Source organism: Elgaria multicarinata, chromosome 1 (assembly GCF_023053635.1).
Source record: "Elgaria multicarinata webbii isolate HBS135686 ecotype San Diego chromosome 1, rElgMul1.1.pri, whole genome shotgun sequence".
Taxonomy (NCBI): Eukaryota; Metazoa; Chordata; class Lepidosauria; order Squamata; family Anguidae; genus Elgaria; species Elgaria multicarinata.
Genome location: NC_086171.1, coordinates 61,262,332 through 61,282,458, shown reverse-complemented (window position 1 = coordinate 61,282,458; position 20,127 = coordinate 61,262,332). Strand labels below are relative to the sequence as shown.

Genomic DNA, 20,127 nt, shown 5'->3' with positions numbered 1-20,127 from the left:
AACAAAAAAGGGGCTCTATCCATGTTTACTGGGAAGTAAATGCCACATGTTTCAATGGAACTTACTCCCAAGTATGCAAAGAATTTTAGTGCCACGTACTGCTTTCTAACACAACTTGTTGCATGCAAAGCTGCAGTAGTTTTTAGAGTATCTCTGTGCAGATGACAATGAATACAGTTTGCTAATTTATGTTATGTTTGGTAAGCAAGAGCCATTCTTTCCTTTTACATTTATTCCTTCCACAAATTCAGCGGCACAGTAAAATCAATGAGAAATGTGCCATTGAAAATGCAAAAATACATACACTCCAACTGCACTATAAACATGATTTTGCTTTTGCAGTCACTGAATTTGTATAGGACAGCAATGCAATCATAGAAAATTAATTTCTTTTCTTTATTTATATGCCCTCTCAAACATATGTTAAAAGCATGCCATGCATAACAAGGAGCACCTGTGATTTCTTCTTTGAAGTGGAAATGTTTGCCAAACAAAAAGTGATAGAGGAAATATTGAGGGATATTTATTTCTCTTTAACTTGTGTATCGTGCCCTTTCACCAAAGATCATAGGGTGGCACGCATAGGAGTTACTCCAGTTTATCTTTACTACAACTACGTGACAGACATAGTGACTGGCCAGGGTCACCCACTGAGTTTCATGTCTGAGTGGGATTTGAACGTAGCTCTTCACAGTCCAAAATAGAATTTCCGTCCACTATACCACATAAAAAGAAGGAAGCCTTTTTTCCAAAGCCAGACTCTCCTTCCTCCTCCCCACTGTTCCCCCTAGTTCTTGGCCTTCTCTAAATGTTCACGGACATTTTCCTTCTCTGCACTCTGACTAAAACATATAAGGGGGTATATATTGCCTCCCTGCTTTCAAAAGCTAAAGCAGTGGTTTGCTGCTGAAATTCAGTGACGCAGCAGCAGAGAATGGGCTATTTTTACTTTAAAATATTTTTCCTTCCTGCCATCATGCCACCAAATTTCAGCAACAAATTCAATGGTGCAGCAGGATGTGGGGCAAAGAACATCACCAGTGAGGGCTGCAAGCTGCATTTCGCTCACCCTTGGTAAACAGCGTTATGCTGCAGCATGGTTAATGGAGGGTTTTATGATTGAATGTCATGACAATCACGTATATCATAAATCCTCATGGCCTAGCCATCAGATTAAGGTATAGACGCTACCTCCCAAATGTCTTAAATTTTTATCTGCATCCACCTAAAAGAGATTTAGATAGGCTCATTGCATGTATACAGCTTATATAAAATAATGCTATGAACATACCACCTCAATTACTGATGTGCAGAATCCCTGAGAAATGCCACTAAACCTTTTGGTTCTCTTGACAGTTTTCTGATGTTTTGTTGAAGTAGGAATCTCCAACATTACCTCTGAATTTCTGTAGTAACTGCATAAAATTCCTTAACCATATCACTTTTTGGAAACCAAATCCATTAATAAAACCAAATAGGAATCTGAGGCCCTGCACATAGATCCATCAGGGAAAAGTTACAACTCCTAAGTGGCATCTCCATGTGGAGATCCTAATGGGCTCACTTTCAAAAACAGGTTTGTGAGTGCAAACCATTAGATTGAAATTATTGGTGGTTTGTTTTATCAACTATTTCAGAGCATGATTGATTTGATGACATGACAAGAGATACCTTCTACACATCAAAGGAAGATCAAGGGGCAATGTGGATTTAGGTTGATTATAGGGGTGGGGATCCAAAAGATCCAAAGAACAGTTGAGTAATGATACAGTTTATCCAAGATAAGCTGTGTTATTCGTCTTCTGTGAGTTCTAAAGGGAATGTGGATATACAACGTGCCAATGGTAGTTTATAACTAGTAAATTCTCCATTGTGCAAAGGGATTGGGTGATGTCTATGTGAGTTCTCATCTAGTCTTACAAGGAGGGTGTTTATAGCTGTGTTGACGTTGTGTAAAGAGACAGAGGATAGGATATTAGGGGCTATCCTTCAGGAGGCAAAGTGTAGGGATATCTTATTGTTGGAAGATGCTCTTGTTGGGAGCCCTAGCCTCATCACTCAACATATGCTTTAGTATGGAAAGGCAAGAAGTGGCTTGGGTCCTCACATGTAATGGTCAATATTATTGTTGTATTATTTTAGGTTTTATTATTATTTTTCTGAAGTTGTTTAATGCAGGCTTTTAACATTAGTTTGACTAAACATGGTAGACCATGGGGAAACAGGCTTTCCTATTTATAGGATATATTAGAGCAGCCTTCTCCAACCTGGAGAATACCTGGATGGGGAAGGCTGTATTAGAGAAGTGAAATTTGTTCAGCACTGAGGATCACCCTAAAAATTATTGCAAAACATATTCATGTTTATTTTTGAGATCATGAAAGTTAACATTCCTTTATGAAAAAAGAAGAATAAAAAAATAGATTCTCAGGATTCTATTATATAATCTGCTCATAGCTCATATTAATTTCTAGCCTTTAAAACTCTTCCACAGTCATGAACTACCTCTGACCCTCCCCAGGAGTGTCAAGTAGCTTACACCCAAACCTTCACCAAAAATGTAGCACATAACGAACTTCTCACTATCAAATGCGGCTTGACATTTAATAAACTACTCAAAAATATACTTATGCTGAGCCTCCAGTCTCATAAAGGAGGGTCACAGTTAAATTACATGCTAATCCATTATTTATAGTCTCAAGGATGTAACTCAGAAATTGTAGCTTCAAACCAGAGGGATGTCTAAGCAAGAGCTGTGAAATTATATTGCAATTTTCTCAACTACAGAAGTAGATTATTCTGATATATATATATATATATATATATATATATATATATATAATGATGCTATGCAAATATGCTTTCCCTGACGGATGGGAGACTGGGACAAAATGCTACAAATTTCAATGAAAAAGCAAGGGTGGTTTACAAGATAATGACAGTTCTTACAGACAGAAGAATGCATGGTTCCCAGCTGAATGCAAACTACAATTTAACTCAGGAGGCTCTGCTGATAAAATGGATTACTGAAATTCCAAGTTAAAGGGGGGATCCATAAAATGGTGAAAGAAAAATATGAGCTATTACTAGTTTTGAATTGAAAATCCGTGGCATATGAAAAAAAGGATTTAATCATGCATGAGATGTGCAAAAATGCTACCTTGTATGTGTCGAGGAAGGCTGGTGGGAGATAAATTACTGGAATGTAAAACAGAGAACTTCTCAGAAATGTAATGCCCTTACTTAGAACTTGGATTGTATTGAGTTGAAGGGCTTGGTTCAATTTTATTTTGTGGAGCAGCAATTATGGGTGGGTGGGTGGGTGAGAGACCATGTGGTCTGTGGATACAAAGGAAGCATTTAACAAAAAGTGAAACATGAGAAGGGAGATAGAAAATTCATTAAATGTTCAGTAGTGAAATCAACCAATGTTCTGTTTGTCTACCAATGAAAGACTTCAACAAGGTTTTTTGCCCAGGATTGTTTATAAAGAAAGTGCTCTACCGAAGTGCTAAAAGGGCTGACAATTATAGAAAACAGATGTGAATTCAAGGAGGAATGGTTTTCAGGAGAGCAGCAGCATTTATAGAAATTGCTCCCCTAAGAAGTAAATGTATTGATTTATTCAGCCCCAACTTCTTAACATTCCTGGCAACATATCTGGTAGTTAGATAGCACTGCATGCTAGCCATGCTTACCTTTTTGTGCTAACTCTAAACTTAAATTGAGCTAATGCCACTGAACAGGCAATAGCTCAATTGAAAATCTCTGACACATAAAAATAACACTATTTAATTATTATATTTATTTATTACATTTCTATACCGCCCAATAGCCGGAGCTCTGTGGCAGTTCACAAAAATACACTAAGAATTACTTCTCTAAAGGAAGTTAAGTAGTGAGCAGTTCCCCAGTAGGAACACCAATATGTCACAAATTCTTGATCTTACAAATTCTTTTTGTAATGATGGACTGTGTCATGGAGTAGTACTTATAAACAGTAAATGAGGTGGTAAGCCTGTTTGTGTCAGCAGACAGGGGATCACATAATGGAATGCTCCACCATAAACATAAATGAATGAATGAACAAATACAGTTATAAATAAGTACATCTCTGCACATAGAAAATGAACATATCAAGGACAAGGGTAAGCTAGAACCTTTCTCCCTGATAAGAAGGAAAAGCAACTAGTCACACAGAGGAGGGATCCTCCCAGAGTGGAGGACATGGAATAATGGGCTCAAGTTACAGGAAGCCAGATTCTGGTTGGACATCAGGAAAAACTTCCTGACTGTTAGAGCAGTACGACAATGGAACCAATTACCTAGGGAAGTTGTGGGCTCTCCCACACTAGAGGCCTTCAAGAGGCAGCTGCACAGCCATCTGTCGGGTATGCTTTGAGGTGGATTCCTGCATGGAGCAGGGGGTTGAACTCCATGGCCTTGTGGGCCCCTTCCAACTCTGCTATTCTATGATTCTATAATTCTAGTGGGACTCCAGTCCTGTGCCATGTTCATCATACAGTAAGTAGCAACTTCTGGGGCAAAAAGCATCAGGGAAGAAGAGGCAGGATTTGGTTGGAAACTGGTGCAGAGCCCTGATATAGACCACGAGTGCAGCACTGAATTGGGTCCCTACCTGCTTCTTTTCCTTTGGAATAAAAGTGGCAACATTAAACATGCTTTCTAACAAGTGTGATGAAGATAACATTCAGTTTGGCACCATGTGTGTGGATATTCTGCAGTCAGAAGTGTTAAAGTTGAGGAGTTACTGGTGCCTGTGAGAACTGAGCATATGAGTTTAGGGTTAGGGATGAGGGACAATTCATTTGGTTAACATTTTAATGTGAATGTACATAATTTCGCACATTCAAACTGATATGCAAACTAAAACTCTGTAATCCTTCAAAATTTGCATTTCTATTAATGTTGCAATGGAGTTCTCCATTCAAAGAATGCATACAAATGGATGTATATTAGGGAAAATGCAAACAAAAATGCATATATTAGGAGAAATAATGTTCCAATATGCATTTTTTAAAAAGAAAATATGCCTGTTTGATTATTATGTTTGCAAAACAAAATTGGGGAAAGTTACATGCAAAAATGCATTTATTAGGAGAAATGCACACACACCTGGCATACACAACTGTACAGCACCATGTACACTGATGGTGCTATATAAATAATAATAATAATAATAATAATAATAATACAATTTTTCATGCAAACTTTAAATTTAAAAATTCTCAAAGTTCGTGATAAACCAAACTTAAGATTGGAAAAATGTTCAAAGTTCGGGTGGAAAAACGAGAAACCGAAATTTGCAGTTCTGTCCATTCCTACTTAGGACTTGAAAAATCAAAGTTGATTCACACTGAACTTTTGGAGATCAGGTAAAAAAAGTGTTTAAATTGCTCAAGGGAAGAATCCTATGTTCCCTAAATAACGCTTGCACAGACATAGAAATTTCCGGTTTTCCGGCTCTGAGCTCATAGACAGTACTCAAGCCAGGAAACCACACTCCCAGCCCCCTCACCCTTGTAGCTAGCACAGAGTGAACCATGGCAGCTGCCTTTCCATGCTCATAAAACTGAGCATGGAGAGGGCAAAAGGGGGGTATTCCTGGGGGTGGGGAGAGGAGAAGACCATGGAAGCTGCTTTAGAGAGCTTCGTATGTGATGTGCAACCTCCCCCCTCCCCAGGAAGAAGCTCAAAGTCAAGCATCTAGCAACAAGTGCAGGGTTGATGGAACACAGAGAGAATCCCCTCTGTCTTCCCTGCATTGGATACAAGTACCCAGGGTGTAACCCATAGGATTGCGCCCTAAATGTGTTTTAAATCAGGGCCCTAATTCATAGCAGATTTCACCTCACCCCCATGAACAAAGAAGGCAATCCTTTCCTGATCACCACTGTGCTGGAAAAGTGCTCAGTTAGTCCACCAAGTTAAAACGACTCCTCATGAAGCCTAAAAAATCTGCGGATACTTTGGATACCTTTGGAGCCCCGAATGACTCCAAAGAGATCGGACCTCCGACAGACCTTCAAATTAGCTGACCCTAGTGCTTATTACTGGAAAAACCACCAAGTTATAGTTGTCTGCACTATTCACAATCGATCTTTCCCCTTGGGATTTTGCCATTTAATCATGTGTAGTGTTTGTACCTGAGTTCAGAAAGTAAATTATGGATCTGCCCTTAGTTGATAGTTGCACTTGAATTACCAAAACATGTTGCTGCAAGGAATTAATTTTTGCAGAAAGGCAGCTATTTTGGTATTAGAAAGTAATGATACTTATGAGGAATTTGAGATTCTGCACGGACTTTAGATTAAGGGATTAGTTACTATAATATTGCACAATTGGCCAATGTCAGTTTTTGGCAGTGAGTGGAAGGAAGGAGAGTACATTAGAAGCTGCCTTTTACTGAGTGAGACCACTGGTCCATCAATCCCAGTATTGTTGACAACAACTGACAGTAGTTCTTCTGGGTTTTAGGCAGGCAGCTCCTAGTCCTACCTGGGGATTGCCTTGGATTGAATTTGGGACTTCCTGAATGCAAAGCATGTCTTACAGTACTGAGCTACGGTCCCTCACCAAAGAAATATGTAGCCTTCATTATTTTTAGTAAGTGTTATAGATTTGTCTGGTTTTTATCTCTTGCATACTGCCAGACGTTCTGCTGTGCAAGCCCTAATGAAAACAAGAGAGCTGTGTAAAGACTTGCAATGGCAATTTCCTGGTGGATTGTCCTATAAAGTAAATAAAAGTCACGATCATAATCAGAACAGAGATTGAGAAGCCATGTTAGGAATCAGGGCACAGACTCATATGAGTTTGGAAGCCTTTTGCATTACAATAACAAAGAGCAAGGGGAGTTTTGAAATTGCTATGAGGGATGCATTTTTTGTTTGTCAAAAGCACTCTTTTCTAATCCTGTGTGCTTTCTCACTGCCAAATCTGATCTAAAACTAGGGAACAGGAGCCAAGATTCCCAACTTTTATGCTTGGCTCTAGCATTGTTGGCTTTGAGCACTTATTCAACCTTTCAGTGTTTCTTTGCTTATCTTGAAAATGGGAAGTATTTTTGCTTTTCTATCTCACTAGGTTGTTTGGAGGATAAATGTTTTTCTCTGCACTTCTAAGATGCTATGGCTAAACATTATTAAAACCAAGCAAGGGGCATGACAAAAGTCAGTGATGAACACTAACCCAGCTAACATATTTTCCTTCTTGGAAGTTTGATACACTACAAACCATTTTTTTAACTGAATGGCAAAGCTAGATCTACACCAAGCAGAATATAAAACTTGGGAAGTGGGGGAGGGGGGTATTCACTTCCCTAGAGCGCTTAGAGAAATGGCAAGATATAAACATGAGACAGGATTGAGAGATGTATGGAAACCTTTCTATCAAAAACTGTGGCTTGATTATTTAGTTATTTATTTGATTCGTACCCTGCTTTTCTGCAAAGAACAATAGCACTCAAGGCAGCATACAATTGTAAATAAAACTTGATTAAAACATGACAAAAACAATTAAAAATTCAACAACAGAGTAAAAACAGCATCCAACCAAACAGACCCTCTTAAATGACAAAGGCCTGCTTGAACAAAAGGGTATTTCCTTCTGGTGGAAGGACAGCAGAGAGGAGCGAATCTAGCCTCCCTTAGCAGTGAGTTCCACAGACTAGGAGCAGCCACTGAGAAGGCCCTCTTTTCCATTGCCAACAAATGTGCCTCTGAAAAAGGCAGTCTTTCAGGTAACCTGGTGTCATACCCCTTCCCTAACTCTCGGAATGGGCACAGTTGGCCCACTAGCCTCAGCTGTGCAAGCACACTCCTGGCTACCATCAAAACCTGGGCTCAACCATCAGTCTTCTAGGGTGGACCTTCTTAATTGGCCTCCCACCTCTGCAGGGCCTCTGAGTCCCAGCGAATCTAAACTCAACCAGGTAGAGATCTGTCCATGACCATGGAACTATAGAAAGTTCCTCCACCTCCATATCACATTACAGATGCAGAAGACCAGATCTAAAGTGAGACCTGCTGAATGAGTGGGGTCAGATACTAATTGGGACAGACCCATGATGGCCATCAAGTTCATGAAGTTCTGAGCCACTGCTGACAAAGTACCCTCAGCATGTATATTGAAGTCCCCCGGCACAACAAGCTGCAGTCTGCAGCACCATCTCAGCTAGCTCAGAAAGGAAGACTGGCAGTACACCCACAGAATCCCCATCCTATCCCAAACACCCACTTTCAGGTACATATACTTGAAACTGGAAGACTGAAGGATAGGGCACTTGATAGACTACTGTGACTCCCCCGCACTCTGCCCCAGGTCTTGACTGCTACAATATGGAGAACCTGGGAGATTTACTCCCCTAGTCTCAACCAACCAGGTCTCTGTGATAAAGTCCTGGATGGTTGTTTATCAGGTTGTTTATCAGGGGCAGATAAAGTCCTGGATGGTTGTTTTCCCATTCAGCAACCTCGCATTCAGCAGCAGTACTTTTCAACCCAGGGTGACGGTTATCAAGGCTGCTGAGGCACTCTGATATGGGAGATAGCTTGGGAGCAACCAATACTTGTTGTGCTCCACAACCCTATAATGAATCAATTGCTGCCTCCTGCTACCATATCTCCCTCTGTTCACTGTGGTTTCAATGGCTGCTCCCTGTATCCCTCCACCTTTCTGTACCCTTTTAAAACACATCTCTCCCACCAGCAGGCAATAATTGGAGGCCTAACGTGTGTGTGTGTGTGTAGGATGACCAAGCAATCTATTCCCTCCTGCCCTCTGTCTAGGAGACTGGATGGCTCTTCTTCAAATTCACCCCCAAAGTGTCTCCCACAAAGGGATGACACCTTTTGGTGCTATTCCACTGGTGATGGGCCTGCAGCCAGGCTGCCCACCATTTATTTTGTTTGCACCAGTAGGAGGAGCTGATGTAATCTCTTGCAAGTTGGTAGAAGGTCTCTTGGAGAGAATGCAGAGTCATGGGCCTGATCCTGCAATCTGATCCTGTGATTATGCAGCCTGTGTCAGTTTTCTGCTTCTAGGTTTCTTAGTGCTAAAGGCTGCAATCCTAAAAAAAACACATACTAGGGAGCAAGAACCATTGAAAACAATGGGACTTACTTCTGAGTAAACATGCATAGAATTTTGTTGCATGTTAGGATGCTGTGTAAAACGGGTGGGGAATTGGTAACTTTTCGGACATTTTGGCCTACAACTCCCACCAGCCTTAGCCAGCATAGCCAGTGATGATGGGAGTTGTAGGCCAAAACATCTGGAGGGCATAATTTGCCCACACCTGCTCTATAAGAAGCACTTTCCTGGTACTGAAACTTTAGTGCAGGGATGTGGGACACTTTTCACTTTGAGGGCCACATTCAATTTTGGAGAAACTCTTAGGCGGTGCATTCCAGTGGTGGGCAGAGCTGAAGGGAAAAGGGTGTGATGGAAAGCGTGGAGCCAAAAATACAACCCCCCTCCCAGTATACTATAGTTTAAAGCTCTTACTGCCCTTATTGCCATTAACCTTTTAGAATGGGGAGGAAAACTGCACAAAAGCTGGGAAATTACTAAATGATCAGTATTGAGGAAAGAGGGTAAGGCCAGGCCAAGGAGTGTGGTGGGTGTGGCTATTTAGGGAACCCCAGAGGGCCAGATTGGGAACCCGGGAGGGCTTGATTTGGCCCCCGGGTCTCAGGTTCCCCACCCCTGTCTATAAATGACCATTTCCTACTCCCATTCCCACATTTTTTAAAAAAAATCTTTTAATGGGGATTTTTATTTACTGATCATATTTTGATATTGGTCATGCACAGGAGCTCTAATCCATATTTCCTCTCACTTCCCAACATTAAATAAAGGTGTCTTTCCTAGCTGCTTTGCAACTCCACCTTCAACATGCACCTCATCCTTGCCAACTATCCTGGTATTAATGTAGTTGTGGGGATGTAGTGGTTGTATGCACATTTGCCCTTTGGTAAAAAGGACATGACTAATATGCCTCACTAGACCACACACCTTCAACAGTTCATCCCTAGGCAGATCAGGAATCACCAACCTTTCTGTACCAGTGATCTTCCACATTTACAAGTGAATATTGACTGCAATACCTCTCCAACAATGATTGTATGTCTTGAGATGGGTGAACTTTCTCTTGCATTCACTGTCATTATTTTTTTTTAAAAAAAAATGTTTTTGATAATTATTTTGGAAAATTCTTATCAAAACTGACCTGAAACAAAATTCTCACCCATCCTTACTTGTTTCCTTAAGTATTATGTCTTCACTGCATGGCTTTCAGTGAACTGAGCAGTCCAATCAACAGGCCAAATAGGTCAATGTATCTAAACTGATTTGTCCCTATCCAAGTCAATGGGATGAGAGTGATTTAGATCTAAATCTAATCTAAGCCTAACTGGGCTGTCTATTGAAACAGTAATCCCAAATTTAAAAGCAATAAGGCTCTGGAAACCCTAGCTAATATCCCAGATAGATTATATTCAGCAAATCCGTTTCAACAGTGCAGCTTCATTGGCATCTGCAGGGCACTTGAGGATTGTGGTCATAAATATTTGTAACCCATTTATTTATTTATTTATTTCTAAATGAGCTAAATGTCTGATGGGTGACTTTGCAGAGGGCTGGCAGAGCACGTTTGAATTTTAAATAGTAGTGGACAAAGTCCTTTTTTGCCTGCATGGGAGATGATTAAATTCAGGTACTTTATCAGCAACATTACAAATGTCAGCCACAGGTTATCAACATGCATTTAAACATAAGGCAAAGGATATGGCTCGCCCCTAACAGCACTGAGTTCATTACAAAGACAGATGTTGGGCTGAGGACACATTTAATTAGGTTAGCACGCTATATTACCGAGCAAGTTATTATTTCTCCTGCTTTTAACAAATGGCCCCAGAACGTTGTTAACCACCCATTCTTTTGTCCGCTGTTATTAGTACAGGCTGCATTCATTTGTAATATCCTGATACATACTGTATGCACCAACATTTAAGGTGAGAGAATTAGTTTCTGAAATAAGAGTCAGGCTGGTATTCTGCGAAAGGCCATTTGAAGGCGGCTGGAGGGTGCACATTTTTTTTATCATGTTTTCAGAGAAGACATTTAAATGTTGAGGTATCACAGATAGGGATTGGGATCAGAGCGGGGACAGGGGAGCTTGGCAGGAAATGGGGTGGGCAGCAACAGCCCCTCTGAACTGCCATCAGAGGACTTTGGAGGGGCTGAGGCTGGCAAGGGGAAAGGGGGCACTGGAAGTGACTTTGCCATGATCGCAAAAATGCTGAGTGGTTCGTTGTCTGATGCCCTTTACCCGCAATGGTTTGGCATGTCCAGGTTTGGATGACATGCCAACCCACTGTGGGTAAAAGAAACACAAGATACTATGGGTTATCAGGGTGGGTGGTTTCGGAAAAACCACCCAATCTGATAAAATCCATCTGGGTTTGGATGACACACTAATCCACCATGGGTTGTTTCCAACAACAATCCATCGTGGGTTGGTACCTTGTGTGAACCCAGTCATTCTCTAAGGGAGACTGCAACCTGAAAGCAGTGTGCATAAATTTCCATTTGACACCACAAGTTTTGTTAAGAACTCCAGTCTCCTGTTCCCTTGGATTCAATGAGTTGTGCCCTTGGTGTGAGTAAATTTGGTCCCTATATTGGTTGATAGTTTCAAATGTGAGGACAGTTGATTTTTATTGCATTTTTGGTAAAAACCTGGTTAATAATTGCCTTCTTTTGATCAGCATGTTTTACAGCCATATTCTATGACAAAGAGACCTGTGGTGTTGCTTACTTACTCTAAAATGGCTTTGAGCTTCTGTCAATGTAAGTTTTACATTTAATCACCTGTTGCTGAAAACTGTAGTCCTGTGCTGCCTACTCCTCATCCCCCTGCAATGTCTGGTGGCGATGCAGAATGTATGATGGGCCTCACTATGCTGTGAGCTTCCCTGCATGTGTTTTGATGACTCCCATTTTGGGGGACTTGGAAAATTTGCAGTGTGATGATGTTATACATTACCAAGAAGAGGGGAAGAACAAGATGTGAAGCTATTGTTTCCTGCGGCAACCCTGCATCTATCAAAACATTTAAGTCTGGTCTCAAATGAACAACGAAGAAAAAAAGATATTTCATACAGCATGGATTGTAGCATAATGTTCAAGGCATCGAAAAAGCACTAACTTTTAGCTGCACTTGGCCCAAATGAGTGCCCAGAAGCAGCTCTCTGTTAACAGAACATTCTGAGAGTGAGTGTGAAAGTGAATCATTGATAGTTAGGGATGAGAGAATCAGCGATGCTTGAACTTGTTGAAGTTCTCCAAGTCCCACCTCAAAGCTCAGTCCACCTAGCTTCCTGTATGTTGTTGCTGTTCAAACTGGAAAAGTGCACATTTAGATACTCATTTTGTTAAGGTGCACACCCAAGTGTGTACTCCTCCACCCACCCGCTGACTAAAACATGGGAAATACATCCCCACCCCCCAAATGTGCATTTTTAAAGCATGCCTTTTTCTGGCACATGCATTTTGTAAATGCAAGCTCAGGAATATGAGACCCTAACATGAAAAATGTGCTTAAGTTCATGGGTGCAAAAGGGGGAAATTCTGACCTTAAATGAACTTAAACCAAATTCATGTATATCCTTGCTGATAGTTTGTGCTCTTGTTTCAATCAGAGAGAGACAGCTGGTGCAGCAGCTACAATGATACTTTAAGCTAGGTGTGCGAAAACAGACACATACCTCTGCCTTTCTTATTACAGAAAACTCCGGATTTTCTCACTCATTTTTAATTTCTTGGGTACAGCACTGGGCCCAGACAATGCATTTAGGCAGCTCTGCTGGTCCTTTGGAATCTATCTGAAGGGAAATCAATGACATCACCTCCTTTCCCTCCATTTCTCTCTTTCCGTATCTCCATTAAAGACACAGGGATTGGTTCAGAATGCTTGGTTATGCACATAGCAATGGCTACCGGTATGCCAACAACACTTGAGAGAGTCACTTGGAATAGGGGATGTTGCCCCCATTTTACAGTACTGGGGCCTTATACTAGATCCTAACTCTAGTATGGGGTCTCATTCAAACAGGCTGTTTAGAGGCATGGCAACCACTGAAATCGCCTCTTCATGATTTGGGCTCCACTTATTATATTTAGAAATGGTGAATACATGGTTTTAAACTGATTCATGGAATTTGCTTTGCCTTCCAAGGTGTCGATACTCCCTGGGCAGAACCATACCATGAAATAGCATCTTTTGCAAATGTGGCATTTGCCAAGTGAAGCCCTGCCCAAGTGGAAGTGGATTTTGGTGGCTACTATGCTAGTAATCTCACATTTTGAGCAAGCCGAAGTTGTATATGTGCTGCTGCCTCTGTAGTAGAACACTGAATCAGGTTGAGAGGTAGTTTTTGCAGAAGTAAAGATTGATTACTGTTATTTAAGCAATAGTAATAATAATGATGGAAAGCATAGACCCAGGAATTGCATTTTACTGCCTTTTGTGTCCCAGAAATGTGTTTTTGTGCTGTCACTGCATTGCTGGTGCTATTTTCCCCCTTTCTCTTCCCTTTCATTGGGAAGGCGGATAAGGTTAATGGTTGATGTATTTTCCTAAAGTGTGTTTCTCAATCTGGCAATACTGCCCTTTAAAATATGGAACAACATCACAATAGTCACATAAATAATAGTTTACCAGAGACCTTCACAAAGGTTGCTGTTGCCCTTGCCTCTGGGTATATTTTCTTCAAAGTGTTGGATGGGAGTGAACAAACAAACACCTCGCCTTTTTACAATGCCGGATGAACAAAAGCTTTTCTCTTCCCGTGGCTATAAATTGGGACAGGTGGATGAGGCAACAAAGGGCGTAAAGAATGGCAATGACTCATAAAGAAATGCAATGCAATATAAATTAATAAAACAGTCCAGTACTGCTTATAATGCTAAGTATTTCTCTCCAATTTTTAAATTTATTTTAATTACTTAATTCATATTTGGAAAAACTGAGAGGGAATAATAGCATCTTATTTCTCTTTGTGACCTCCATCAGCCAGCAGTCAACTGAGAAAAGTTCATTAGGGAGTCAAAAGGGGAGTCAACCTGCCATTGACAAAACCATAATGGTTCTAATAGACAGTGCCATCTCTAGACTGTGAAGGTTCACACATTCATGAAGTCTGTGATAAATGGGCTTTATTGGCATGCCCTATTTCTAAATGGTGACGTTTAAAAGCATGGAAAGACATGTGCTGTGTCTAATTATATTCATGTCTTGAATTAGCCCATACAATTGACCTTATCCACTTGGCTAGAATGTTTTTACACATGCGTCTCCAGCAGTCATGGATAGCACCACAGGGAAAGGGCTCCCATGCGGTTCTGTGTGTGAGAGAAGGGGGGATGCTAAATTTCATGTGCTAAATCCCGAGCTCATCACATTACCTTTTCTTTTAATGTAAGAAAAGGGGGAATATTTAACCTTTATCTCTCCTATTTTCTTTTACTTATGTTTTACTTATAATTTTTACCTGTATATGTTTTAATTTTGTAAAGCTGCCTTGAGGCCCAGCATTGGGCAAAAGGCGGAATATAATAATAATATAAAAAGATAATAATAATAATAATAATAATAATAATAATAATAATAATTTTAGGATTGGGTTGATGAAGTGATTGGGTTCAGTTCTAAATATGCTGTATTATCCTGGGAATACAGCATTTCCTCTCCTTTGTAAATCAAGCATTTTGGGCATCATCAGATGAGCGGTTTATAGAATGCTCATTACTGAGCACTCATAGATTTTCATGGATCCTATTCATGACCTTGTCCACCTCCTATGCATCTTCTGCTCTTTCTGGCTGTCTTTCGGGGACAAAAAAAGATCCCAATAAGTCCGATTTATTTTTAGAAACGCAACTTGCTGTGATCTCTTGCTGTGTGCAGGAGAAGTGGCGTGATGAAAACACCCACCGAATGGGCCACTTGGTCATTATTTACTTCCTCTTTCTTCTCAGTGAGAAGGAGGAAGTATTGTGTGACAGAAGTGGGGGTGGAGGAGCGATGTTAGGGAACCATGATATTCCCGCCCTTAAGCTCTTAGTCTTAAACCATACACATGACACTTCATTTGTACTAACGTTTATTTACTAGGATACTTTTATGGAGTTTGTCAGGGAGGAAGAGTATTATCTTCATATTAACATTCATGAGTGTAGAAATGACATACCACAAGATGTAGGAACAGTTGAAATTGTGGTTCTAATGCCAGTGATGTGGCCTCTACCAAATTCCAGTGTCCAGCAGAGGTTTGATTATCTCCTCTTCTTGTATCCCAGCAGTTCCCACTTCATCATCTCATAAAACTTGATAATTTATCACTTGCAACCACGTTATATGTTCCCGCTGGTAAGGAAACCCCAAATTCTCACAAAAAAATCCCAAAATACATTTTATCAGCATTGTGAGCTTAGCATATTGTCTATTTCAGCTTATTGCATGGAATATTTTCCATATCTCTTAAATGGAGAACACATGGGATTAGTAGTCTGTATGTCACAGTTCCCCCCTCATAAGTAACAAAGTCCAGGTTAATATATAACCACACACAAAATGTCATCCACTCTTTTTAGATTCCATTATGAGAGATTCAACTTTAAAAGCTGACACCGGGACCCGATTAAAACAAACAAAAATCATAGCCTTGTACTTGAGCTGTCTTTATTTCTATTAACATGTTTCTTTTTGCTGTATTTGTTAAATGTCATGGCCAGAAGGCTGACAAATGTGTATCAAATAAAGGACCTGAAATATCACCAATCAGGTATTTTCATTGCTGCCAATCATTTGGAGGCAGGAACACGATAACCTTTTGAAAAGTTTGTTCATGCGCACTGATTTTGTCCATTTTTATCTCTAAGAGCCTTTCCATCTAAAAACTGACCTATAACTACCAATTCTTTAAATCAGCACTGTGCCACCAAGCAGAATATGAAATACACTGATTTTATTCCCATGACAGCTATCACTTAATATACTTTAGAACATTAGAGGGAAGCAAACATGAACAGTGCCTACTTTACATAATAAATAGGCATAAACTGACACTGTGCAGGAAAATGTACTGATAATCTAAACATTCTCAAATCCCACCCTGGAATTCTTGCTCAAAGTTTTTTGTTTTTTGTTTTCTCTTAGCTTATTCTATGAGTACCCAATGCTGCAGCATCCCTAAAGCTGTGAGTGTGACCTGATCAATGCCAGGATTGGAGAGCACTGGGAGCCTCATGCCAATTGCTCTGAGTTTCCCAAGAAATAGCAAGATATAACTAAGAATGCTCAAGGAATTTGGTCAGTCCACATTCCAAAGTGAATTCATCTGGGCAAATGTGCGGATTGGAAAATATTTCAGACTCTGGATTTCACAATTCTCTGAACTCAAATGTTTACACTCTTATGAGTTGGTCTGCCTTTTAAAGTTTTTCATTCTCTTCTTCTTTCCTTTCCTTTTTTTCCAGAAAAGAAAACAGATAAACAGCTAGAAAGGCTGTATGCCTCTACAACCATCACACAGGTGTTCAAAATGGGGCCACAAATGCCCCTGGGAGTGACAGACAAGATGATGTGATATGACCTCTCTCCCAGGGACATTGCACAGAAAAAGAGAGAGAGAAAGAGATAAACTATGCTTGGCAAGGACTTCAATAAGATACTGGCAGGATTATGGCATTTCATGGCTGCCCAAGAGCTGCCATCTTGATTTCTGGTACATGCTGTGGCCTTACTCTAAGCTTTCAATGAGATAGCACACCACATTGGGTGTGAGCAGGCAACAATAACCAAGGGCATGTCTAGACAATGGCTTATCCCAGGGATCACCCTGGGATCCTCCCTGTGCATCGACATGATGCACAGGGGATCCCAGGGGCAGGGAGGGATGATCCCTCCATTTCCCCTGGGATTACCGGGACAACTTTTAGTCTAGCTTTTCCCACAGTCTCGGGATCGTCTCAGGACCACCAGAGATGTGGGCGTCCATCCCAGTTTTATCCTGGCTCCTCGCAAGTAAACTTGAGGAGCCGGGAACTGGGCATGGGGCACAGAGCTCCTCAGGCACTCCATGCCCATTGGGGGTGGGGTGGGGGGAGCGGAATATTTTTTTTCAAAAAGAAAACCTAACCTTATCATTGGAGCACTCATGCACTCACCTTCAATGATAAAAAAATGGTGGCCGTGATGTCCTCCTTCCTCCCAGGACATCGCATGCTGCGTGTGGACTGAGGGGGAGGATCTCATGAGCAGCATATCACGAGATCTTCCCCCTCCCCATCCCTAGTGTAGACATGCCTCAAGATAGCAGAAACCCTTCCTGGCTCACTATAGGGCCATTTTAACTCCCATGAAGCTTTTTTGAGGGTGATGACATGGGGTGGGATGACAGCCAGAACTGTAAAGACTCCAAGAAATGCACAAAGTCTGCATTTCTGCCTACATTTTACAGTTTGTTTAGTGTTCCAATAAAGCTGCCACTTCTACTACCAAATGAATAATGAGGTTAACAGAGCAATCCTATTGTTCTTAAACAGCACCCCAGGAAATATTCTCCAAGGTCTTAGATAGTGCTCCAAGCTTGGAAGTTTTGTTTTTCTCAAGTCAGAACTTCCCTCTTGGCTCCTATGAGTAATTCTAATCTCACAGAGGGGGAGAAGTAGGAGTGTCAGGGACCCAACGTAATTTCTGAAGATCTAATATGGCTCCATCGAGATGAATCTGCAACGGGTTCAAATGAGTTCAGATTACTATGAATCTGACCTGCAGATTCTGGAGTGGACTGGCTTTTTCAGTGTGGATTCCACAGACCAATTTATAATAATAATAATAATAATAATAATAATAATAATAATAATAATAATAATAATAAATTTCTTACCCGCCTCTCCGATTGGATTGAGGTGGGGAACAACAGCAATAATAAAATACATAAAATACTGATTAAAAACATAGCATACACTGTTAAAAATATCCTAAAAGCATCCTAAAATATCCTAAAATTCTACTGGATAGGCCTGCCAGAAGAGATCAGTCTTGATAGCTTTCTTAATAGCTTTTACTCATTCGGGAGATTTGCGCAATACACACTAGTGCTAGCATACACTTGCACAAGTATAATGACATTCTTGTACATCCCCTGCAAATATCCGATTCCCTCAATGAGTGGATGACAGAATGAAAGATGCCTGGCAATCTGCAAACAGAGATGGATTGGATTTAAGAAAATATGTACATCCCTTAGCAGCAATCCAGCCTGCCTCTCACCACAGGAAGGCTAGCTATGGTTCTTTTAATAGTCTCATCATCCTTATTACTAGGGGTGTGCACGGACCCCCCGCCAGTAATAAGCCAGTAATGCATATAAAATGGAATAAATAAACAAATAAATTAACGAAGGAGGGGTGGAATTAAAAGCAGCAGTGTTGCTCAATAAACAGCAAGAAGAACTTTTTTAAAAAGGCTATATCTGTCTTTTACCAGCAATAGGGGGACGTGCCCGGGGGAGAGGGAAGCAGCTGCCAGTTCAGCTCAAGAAAGCCATTGCTTCACCAACAGCTCTGAGAAGTAAACGCTCACTTCAACTCATAACAGGCATCGCTCCACCACTAAGAAGGAAACGCTCACTTCGACTCATGATAGGCATTGCTCCACCGTTTTACTCTCTTTGGAAGGCTCTGATGGCCTTCCAGTGCAGGAGAGAGTGGGGGCACGTCCACGATGAGATGCCCTAGGGGAGCTCATCCCCTTGTACCACATCTTTTCAGTTGTTCCCCAAAGTTAGGGTGGGTAGCAGTGCTGTGTTTCTATCTCTTATTCTTGGCTTAGTATATGATTTCAGGTTGTGTTTGTGCATTTGGTGGGGCTACTGTGTTAAAAAACACTGGGAAAAGTCCGTTCAGATTAAGAAAGAGAAGTTTCCCAGAATCCCAAGTTACCCGTTTTGCCTATGCCCTCCTCTAACTTTGGGATCATGTGATCATGACCGGGAGCTGACTCTTCCCCTCAGCCCTTTGAAAAAGGTATTTTTCCCGCCGATTTTTCCAAAAATTCTAGCGCACGACCCGCACTACGCAGAGAGCTGAGAGTAGTCTCAAAATGACCCCCATCCACGACTCTCTGTGCACAAGAATTTTCAGAATGATAGCTTAAAAATCAACCCAGTTATCCCCGATTGTTTTCCTCAATGCAATCCTATGGGCGAAAAGCCGAAAACCGCCGCGCTGTCCCTGTTTGTTGACCCGATTTTTTAAAAAATCTAGCACACGACCCGCACGACGCAGAGGTGAGAGTAGTCTCAAAATGACCCCCATCCACGACTCTCTGTGCACAAGAATTTTCAGAACGATAGCTTAAAAATCAACCCAGTTATCCCCGATTGTTTTCCGCAATGCAATCCTATGGGCGAAATGTTTCAAGATGGCGATCGGAGCGCTCCGCCTGGACTAGGAGCTCCGAAAAATGGCCGCTTCTCTTCGCCTTGCTTCTAGGGGTCCGCGGTCCGCTTCTACTCCGCCTCTGGGTAAGGCGGAGCAGGCCAATCCGCTACTGCTTCTCCGCTCCTAATTGGAGCGGAGCACATGCCTACTTATTACTATGACTGGCAAATGTAGCTTGCTGCAAACTTAGATACATTCCTAGCTGCCACTAGAAATCCCCTCTCCTCCAATCTGAAAACCTTTAAAGTGTGTAAAGGAAGAAGTCCTCCTTGTCTGTAGCTTGACCTATTTTCAGATGTGTTTCTGTCAACCCCTGCAAATCCCACTTTTCCCTGTTCAGCACTGCTTTGGATTTCCCACAATCCAATAATCCATTGCACCCTATCTGTGCTTTGATTTGCACAGTGATGAAGTGCTGGTAGTTTCATGGGACATATTTATGTCTCACATTTTGAAGGAGAGAAGCAAAAATGTCCATTGTCAGACTCTTTCCGGGGGGTCTGGTTCTGTTCCTGAAATGCACCTATGGGAATATGCTGACTGCGCTAAGCCTCTCTGGGCATGTCCAAAATGGACTGTGGAATCCATTTATGT

General features: G+C 41.2%; 1 protein-coding gene across 1 annotated transcript in view; it reads right to left on the bottom strand.

The window, feature by feature from the left end:
* Positions 1-20,127, bottom strand: part of CNTNAP2 (contactin associated protein 2) — a 1,454,514-nt gene that overhangs the window by 467,110 nt on the left and 967,277 nt on the right. The gene's annotated exons all lie outside the window — the stretch shown is intronic.